Here is a 9,313-nt window from a genome sequence, read left to right as displayed (position 1 = left end):
CAATCTTCTTTAAAAGGTGCCTGAAAATGCACGGTTAACAATATGTATTATCTATATCAGTCCCGTATTTTATCCAGGAAAATTACTACTTGAAAAGAAAAGCTATGGCTAGTTCTAAAACTGAAGATGTTGTATTTACTCACATTGTTATAGCCCGTACTCAGTGTTTTTGGTTTTAGCTTTGATATAATCAGCTCATTGATTCAATTTGATGTTTTGGGAAGCATGTTCCTTATGTGCTGCTGATGTCAGCACTTGCGTTTTGCTGAGTCAAGCAAAGGAGCTGTTGAATGGGGATAATGTGGGTTTCAGTCCCAAGTGGCACAATCATGTCGCCAAAGGCAGAGGTTACTTACATAGGTTGTAGTTTCTTTCCTACTTTGAAAGCACGGTGTTCTCCTCTTTCTCTCCTCTGTATGTGATGATCTGTCCTTTCCCAAAATAGTAGTCCAAGTGCCCTCAGACGAGGCCAGTAACCCAAGGGTTTATATACACATTGAAATCTATCCCTGGACATTTGTCCAGACCTTGAAGACTCCCCTTCCACGTGAAGTCTTAGGGAGCCTGGCCAACCCTCACAGACATCCAAGGGGGACCAGGTCAGTTATCAATGCCCCTGTCTAGGAGAACCGGGTGACAAGGAGAGGCTAGGGGGTACAGAATGCAACACAGCCTACATGGACATGGGCAGAGCCTGGACTGGGCATCTTGCTCAGGAGGTCTTTGAAATCAACACAGTTAGAACTTCGGCTGTCCTCGGCAGACACACAGATCAACTCCTAGAAGACCTCAATGTGTGCCATGCATGCACTGCCCTCTGTTTGTAAAAATGGAAGCCCAGACATCCACAGCCCCTATGGGGTCTCCACACGGGAGGCAGGGGGAGACTGGGGACAGCAACAGAGTTGGGCAAGCCACATCTGGAGGAGATGAGACCTGCAGGTTAAGAAGGGGAGTAGCTATCAACCTTCCTCTGAGTTGGTCCAGAACCCTTGGCAAAAAATAACAGGTTGTGTGATAGCTCCCTACTAGGCCCATGGCGCCAAAGCCATGTGCAAAGAGAAAGAGCTGGATTTTTAGAAGTAGAGAATTATGCGAGAATGTAAGGAACATTGGTTTAGAGTCCGAGAATGGGTTTGATTTTTGGCCTTTTTTTTTCTTTTGCTAACAGCGGTGGAGATTGAGTGAATTAATTTTGAGGTCTGATTTTCTCACCTGTGAAAAAGGAGTGAGGATATCCCATTAGGCTGACCGGAGACTTAACACTGAGTGTGTATGAGAAATTAAACCCAACACAAGTCGGTGTGGTGTTTGAGGGGGAAGGAAGAGTGGCCAGGAGAGGAGGGGTGCAGTTGTGAGCAATGGGTTCATGTCACTCGAAGCGATCTGTTTGTAACACTGAGGCCCTTGTTCATCTCTGGCATCTGTTCTTTGGCTTTGCGTGTTCAGAATCAAGGCTTCACTCTGAGTGGGCAAGGCTGGAATGAGTTTGTTCATGCTGTGTGGAGGTAAGTTGAAGAATCCTCCCTGCTCCCTTCTCCAAGCACTGCTTCCCTCAAGCCTGAGTTAGTCATAGACTGCTTCGGTAACAGGGGAGTTGGAGCAAAGGGAATCAGCCAGTCTCGTGAGGAGCTCCTGCAGCCAGTGTTTGAGACGGTGAAGAATCGCTCCTAACATAACAGCAAAGGGCACCTCCCTAGGGATCTGTTGCTGCAGCCTGAGTCCTAGGCACTGCTGTGTACTATGATGCATCAGAGCTGGCAAGCCAGTGCCTGCCATACTTGCCGCATGGTGAGGACAGAAATTGGGGTCTCCTTAACCCACTGTGGCATCTCCAGCCCCCAGCAGGGTGCTTGGTTCCAAGTAAACTCAGTAACAGTAAACTTCTTTGGGATGCAAGAATGGTTCTTGTGGTGGAAGTTTCTACAGGAAAGTTCAAGATACATACTTTCATCTGATATAGTTTACACCGTGAGTGGTATGCGCATCTACTTCACTAATAACTCAAGCCTACACCTTGTGTGAGCTGTGGTTCTTTAATTTCCAAGGCCCTGCTCTCTGAAGTGGCTCTGATTCCAGTAAAGCCCTGGATCCTGGCTACATTAATGCTGGGGAACCACTCTCCAAGTGCCACAAGTTTCTGCCACTCCCAGCAAACAGATTCCTAAAAAGTCCAGAGGGCAGGTGGCTATAGAGAGAAAGGCTTCTGGCTTGGAGGGGAAAATGTAGGCTGAGGGTGCGTTTCTCTGCTCAAGGGAAACCAGCAGGTGCCCAACCCCAGCAGAGGCAGCACTAAGGGGGAGCAGGGGTGAAGACTTTAGAATCATCACACACACTGTCACTGCTGGTGTCAGAGAAAGTTCTAAGGTTTGACTTTCTCTGATGTGCAAAGACAATAGGCAATGAATCAGGAAACAATCAGGTTGATCCTTGCCCTGGAGCCCTGTTCTCCACAGAGGTGAAAGATAAAGGAGATTAAGAGAGAGACAGCCTGGGGCGAGGTGACCAAGTGCTCATCCCTCTCAGATCACACCCAAGGCGCTGTCCTGATGCTCCTCCCGGGGGAGCGAGCATTTTGGTGTAGCAGGTTAAGTTATCATCACCTCTTACCAGAGTACTTGCTTAACTCCTGGCTACTCCACTTCCAATTCAACTCCCTTGCTCCTGTGCCTGGGAAGAGAGCCAACTATGACCTAAGTACTTGGGCTCCTGCTGCCAGTGTGAGGCATCTTGATGGAGCTCCTGGCTCCTGACCTTGCTCTCAATGGGTAGAGAATCTATCCCTCTCAAATAAATAAATAAATATTTTATTAAGTAAATAAGGTCAACTTTACTTTTTGAGTCATTTAAATGATCTCTAATGAGCATGCAAATATAAGCCATACAAGTATAAATATATATGTAATTTTTTTAAGGAGCTCATACAAAAAAAAAAAAAAGCCAGCAGCAACAAATTCAACTTTTAAGTTGCATAATTTAAAAAGGAAGCTTACTCCATTTAGACATGATAGGTTTTTCTTTTTAGTGCTAACTGACTAGGGCCAGTTTCTGCAAGGTAGAAATGTGTGTAGTGACTTGGGTGCTGGCACAGCTGCTAATGTGGAGGGGTTATCTTATCCACATGACCCAGTTAAAGGAAGGAAATGAACTGGAGATATGACTTAACAGTCCTCGTCCCCACACCCTCAGAGCTGGTATGTCCCTCGTGGATGAAGCCCATATTGGAATGTTAGAAATTGTCTCCAGTTTTCTTAGGGGGAAATGTCATGAACATGTAGTTTGTCTTTACGTTTTGTGTTCCAGAAGCAAATTAACCCGATGGATGCATTGCTAACTTAGCAGCAAATATACCTACACATTTTGTCCATCTTGGGGGATGAGAGAATATTCATGCTGGTGGGTCTCAGATCTGGTAGATAGACAGAAAGTACACTCCTCTGAAAGCACAAGTGAGGAGAATCAGCAGTGCATCAGCTTAGTCATGTGTGGCAGGAGTTGATATCAATTCTTAACTTTTTAATTTTATTTAAGAAGCAGAGGGAAAGAGAGAGACAGAGACAGAAAGCTTTCGGCCAGTGATTCACTCCCCAAGTGCTTGCAATGGTTGGGTCAGGAGCCAGGAACTCAACGTGGGTCTCAACTACTTGAGGAACCCAACTACTTGAACCAACACCTGTTGCCTCCCCGATGTGCTTAAAAGAGAATCTGGGATTAAGAACAGAGCCAGGACTTCACCCCAGGCACTCCGATGTAGGATGTGGCCCTTCCTGATGGTATTTAAATCAGTAAGGCAGAAGCCACTACCCTGGAACCTATTTCAGAAGTATACATTAGAACTATGTTTCGAATGGGGGTGGGTGGGAAAGGATGATAGAATGTTTTGCATCTTGATTGTGGTGGTGCTAAGGTGAATCTGTGTTGGTCAAAACCCGTAAAACTCAAAGACTGAATTTTACTGAATGTAAGTTAACAGTAAGTTTCACAATGGAAAAGAAAGATACCCCCTCTCCAATGCTAGTCTGTCCATCATGACATAAAGAATAATAAGATACTTGGGAAGCAGTCAAGAGCCCTCCAGGTGGCCAGTTCAGTTCCCACCGTCTCATCACTTCGTCTATGAAATGTGTCCATTAATGTACATACAGGGAAGAGTGGGCGGTAAGAATTGTATGGCACTTATCCCTGTTGCACCCCAAGGGGGAGACTTTAGAGATGGCAGTCACCAGCACCTTTTAATGTGTGCATGATATTCAGCAAGAATGTCATGAGGCACAGACGGTGCAGTCCTTTATCCTGCCAAGGTCTTCCCAACTTTGGCCCTGGTTGTGTGTACAGTGAACCATTTCTGTAATTGCCTCCAAAAGTCTTTGGCGTGAGAAACAGGCATCAGTGGACAAGAGCATTGAGGTCCTCAGAAAATACAGCCCCTACTCTGTGGCAATTGATAGACTGATATTGATAATCAGACCCCTAGAGCTCCCTTGCTTAGTGAATTATATTACAAAATGGAACTCATTTGTGTCTCTAAGCCCACGAGCCCAGGGCTCTTGAACAGCTTGTGTTCTATGTACCAGCCCTGTTGCTGCATGACCCTGCAGGATAGGAAGTAGAGTGAACCTCCTCTGGCAAAGACTCCATGGGGTCTTAGCTGTGACCTGCTTCTTTCAACCAGAGCTGGAAGGGAATCCCATGCATGTCTGAAACCTGCCACTTCCATCTGTGTCCTCACTCCCTGCCGGATCCTGTGCTACTGTCTCCTTCCTGGGTGGTTGGATATCCTGTATGTCCAACAGAATCTGATTACAGAGGTGAAAGCTTGTCTTACATGTGACTGGGACTTAATAATTACTCGAGGATTCACTTGACAAGTAGCAGATACTAACTAGCTTGCTCTTGCTCCCTGAGCCCAAATAGAGTGCTATCCTATCTCTAAGGGAGAACTGGTCAACCAGTCCTACGCCAACCTCTCATAGTTGACTGTCAGCGACACCTCTGGGAAGCAAAGTGGTTTAACCAAGGTGTAGCAGCAGTGACCAGGGATTGGACCTCGGAAGATATTGGCCCCTGCTCCATGTGGCTCAAGCTCCTGAGCCGAGGTGTGCCAATTCCTTTGACCTGAAAGGTGAAACTTCCAGAAGACATGAATGCAGGAGGAAATGCTTGAGGTGGCTCTGGTCAGATGCCACTGAGCCGTCCACAGAGTGTGTCACCACAGAGCGGCTCGTGTGCCCGGCACTTCAGGATGGATACCTATTAGCTCTGTGTAATGCCCATCTTCAGGGGCAGATCGGCCCGTGACTCAGCCTTTTCTTTCAATGTGAGTAGCATTATTACTTTATCTCTGTCTTCCAAGGAGTGATCTTTTCTTCCTGACACTTTTTCTCCTTATACTTTTTAGTTCAAGGCTTTCTCATGCACCGGCTACATATTGTCTCACCCCCCACCCCCCCCCCCCAATAATTCAGGCCACTAAAATCCTTCTTGAGAAATATACATTCATCTGCTCAGATACAAGTCCATCTGGCCTGAGCCTGGAGGGAAGGAGAGGAATCCTGTTGTCCCTGGGGAGGAGGACTAAAGGGTGGGGCATGGCAGGAAGGCCCCGTATCCAAGTTGCCACTTTTCCCCTCCAAGTTGAAACGAAAGGAGGCTCTGTGCTTGTTCAGGTCCTGGACAGAAAGGAGACTTAATTGTACACCTTTCAAACTTCCATTTTTTAAAAGCTGAGAATGACTTCAAATGTTTGCATTAACAAAATAAAAATTCACGTTGGTATGAAACAGCCAATATTCAGATACAATTAGAATGTTGGGATCCTGGTCCTTTGAGCCCCAAAGAATTCCCTGAAATATGTCTTTGCACTTTGAGACTTTTCTGCCCAGTAACTGTTGCTGTTCCTAGCAAAATTCACCCTGGGGCTTCTACTTCAGGCACAGAGTCTTTGGGGTCAGGCTTGAATCCTGCGGGTAATGAGTATAAACAACGACCGCCACAGGAAGGCTGCTTGAAGCCTACAGCCAAGAAACTGCTGCATTGCCTGCCATGTGCTGGGAGCCAGGAACCCCAAACGCCAGACCATAGGTGCTCACCAGAGATTGGAAGCAACTGACACAGGTGGAGTAAAATGTTCTCAACTGCTACCCAGGCCACAAGCAGGGAGCTGGAGGGATGTGGAGCAGCAGCCGGGACACGAACCAGCACCCATATGCAATCCCGGCACTTACAAGGAGAGGATTAGCCAACTGAGCCATCACACCAGGCTCCTGAAGTCCAAATGAAGCTAAGTGTGCTGTCACGGGTCGCAGCAATCCCAGAATCACCCAGCACTGCTGTCACTAACCCGACCTCAGTGCTCCACCCTGCCCGAGTTCCCCAGTCTTTTCTGCAAGGCTGAGGACAACTCTGGGATGCCACAGCGGGGAGACCCTTGGATTTTTCATGATGTCAGGTCCTTCCCCAGGACCTTCATGCAATTTTGTTGGTGAAAGGTCCCTTTCAGGCTAAGGTCAAGTCCATTCCTATTGGTGCTAGCTACCGCAGGACAACAGACTGTCAAAGGACAGAGCAGGCTCGAGCCCCGACAGAAGGAGCACCTCCGGTCAGCTCTCAGCGCCTGAGCCCTGATCATTGGCCTGGGGGAGGCTTCCTCCAGCCAGTGCAGTCAGCAACCACACAACACCTGGCTCTCCTGGGTACTGAACAACGTAGAAGGCGTCTTGATCCCCTCACTATCTCGCTCAGGGACTGTGCCCTCCTATTGTGAAGTGGTGAGTTTCCAAATTTGTCCTTTTCTGTCTTAAGAAGGTTTTATCCTGCTCTTTCCCAATGAATAGATCAAACCTCACCACCCCCTTCCCAAAAAATCTGTCGGATCCCTTTGTACTCTTCCCTTCCTATTCCCAGTCCAGGGCCAGGCAGGATGCCTCCTTTGTTTAGGATTAGTCATTCAAAGGAATGTGGTTTATTTTCCAGACTCGCTTAGTTATAGTTTTTAAGCACGGATGCATTCAGAGGTTTTCTTGTGGTCTGCTACGTGCTGCATTTAGAGGAAGCCTCTGCACGGGGGCATTCATGTTCTCAAGAAGAAACATGAGCCCTAACTCCGAGCTTCATGCTTCACCTTTAGATACCTCAGGTGCTTTTTATGTTAAAATGCAACACTGGGCCCCATGCAGTAGCCTAGTGGCTAAAGTCTTTCAAGCGCCCAGATCCCATGTGGGTGCCGGTTCTAATCCGGATGGCCCTGCTTCCCATCCAGCTCCCTGCTTGTAGCCTGGGAAAGCAGTCGAGGATGGCCCGAACCATGTGGGAGACCCAGAAGAAGTTCCCGGTTCTTGGGTTTTAAATCTGCCTACCTCTGGCTGTTGAGGCCACTTGGAGAGTGAACCAGTGGATGGAAGATCTTTCTCTCTGTCCCTTTTTCTCTGTGTAAATCTGCCTTTCCAATAAAAATAAAGCTTTTTAAAAATGCAACAACACACCAGGGCTTGTTATGCTGTCCAATGTCTTGGATGCTTGCATTTATCCTAATCAATTTCTCCTTAGTAAAATGTCCTCTCCCACTTGCTCCCAGTGCCAACTTTACGCCTAGAAAAACAAGGGCCAAGCAGGTGATCTGGCAACACCCTCCACCTTGACTATTACCTATAGGGCGATTGTCACAAAACCTTCTTGGAACACTGTGACAGCCAGCCTCTCTGCTTTCTTCTTTCATCTACAGCTGTAGACCAAATGCCCACCATTTCACTCCTAGATGACCTTCAACAACTTTTCGCCACCTTGCCAGAGAATCTTCTTCTTCTTTCCAAATTTCTTGCATACCAATGCCAAAGACATCTAACAAATGTCATTACTTTTTCAAAGACAACCCCGTTTAGGAACTTAGAGCAATACAGTATAGACATAGCTATGCCTGGTATACAGGAATTTCTCTTTGCTATTCCAATATCCACTTCTCCCACTTCCTTAAGAAATGGAATGCTGATTTTGCTTATGGTGATAGCAAGCCCATGCAAGCACAAGCCTTCCCAGATATCTGTCAGTCTGGTATCTGCCTTGTGCTGTAGTTCTGGCCAATGAAGCACAAAGCAATCACCGCTAGGCATGTCTGAGAATGTTTTTGCATCCCTAATGAGAAAATCCCACTGGAACTTTTGCATGCAAATCTCCCCACCATGCGAGGTCCAAGCTAGAGCAAGGTGTCCACGTGGAACTCTCATTTGGTGCAGAGCTACATGTTAGAGAAAATGGGGGCCTTTCCATGGTCTAGCATGTGTTCCAGAGTTGCGTGGAATTGTTGCTCCACGCAATCTCATCCTGATGCACAACAGATCAACCTGACTCAGTGCTTTGTAAACAAGTCCAACTCCTTTTCCCCTCTCGCAGATCCTCTCCATTACAGTTAGCTCAGGCTTTCCCTGTTCTCTACTAGGGGCAAACCAATCTCTCTATCTCTAGCCTTTGTTCAAACCCAATGGACCAGACAAGAATATTCTTTCCCTTGAGCCTTTTCATTCTTCCCAAATGAAATTAACATGGCTTCTGAGAAGCCTGGTCCCCTTTCTCTGTACCCAGTTATCTTCCCATCTTTCAGTTCCTGGTGTACCACTCCCACTCAGCCCTGGATTGCATACGCAGTTTTCCTAATGTTGCACCCTGATTATTTCACAGTTGGACTTGGTTTCCTCGGCTCACGCTCACTGTATCCTGGGAGTCTGCACTTCCCTATCTCCCATGGCAACGTGCACTCACTGAGTACCCTGAAGATACTCATATGTAGCCGCTGCTTGCTTTTGTGTCTCTTACTCCACATTGCTATGTCTGCTCCTTAAGACAGATTTATGTTCTGGCTTGGTGAGCACATGTGAAAATTCAGGTTGTGCCTCCATCTGTAAATTAGTATTATTGTTGGTTGCCAGCTCCAAATCAGAATGAATTAATATGCCATGTGGAGAATGTGCAATGGCAAGCATTATAACAGTGCGTTATTTATCTGCTGTGAGCTTCCCATTCAATTTGCACATTGTTTTGTAAAAAGGTTTATTTATTGTTGTTTAGATGAAGTGAAAGGCAGACAGACAAAAAGAATGAGACAGACACAGAGAGAGGGCGAGACCTTCCACTCACTGACTGGTTCCCCAAATGGCTGCAAGAGCCAGGTGCAAGCCAGAAGCCCGAAACTCCATTTGCATCTCCCACATGGTTGGCTCGGCACTTGCTGTCTCCCTGGGTGTGTATTAGCAGGAAGCTGGAACGTGGAGTGGAGCCAAAACCTGAACCCAGATACTCAGACATAAGATGCAAGCATCTTAAG

Source organism: Ochotona curzoniae, unplaced genomic scaffold, assembly GCF_017591425.1.
Source record: "Ochotona curzoniae isolate NIBS_2020 unplaced genomic scaffold, NIBS_Ocur_1.0 contig_293, whole genome shotgun sequence".
Taxonomy (NCBI): Eukaryota; Metazoa; Chordata; class Mammalia; order Lagomorpha; family Ochotonidae; genus Ochotona; species Ochotona curzoniae.
Note: the sequence above shows the minus strand (reverse complement) of the source record.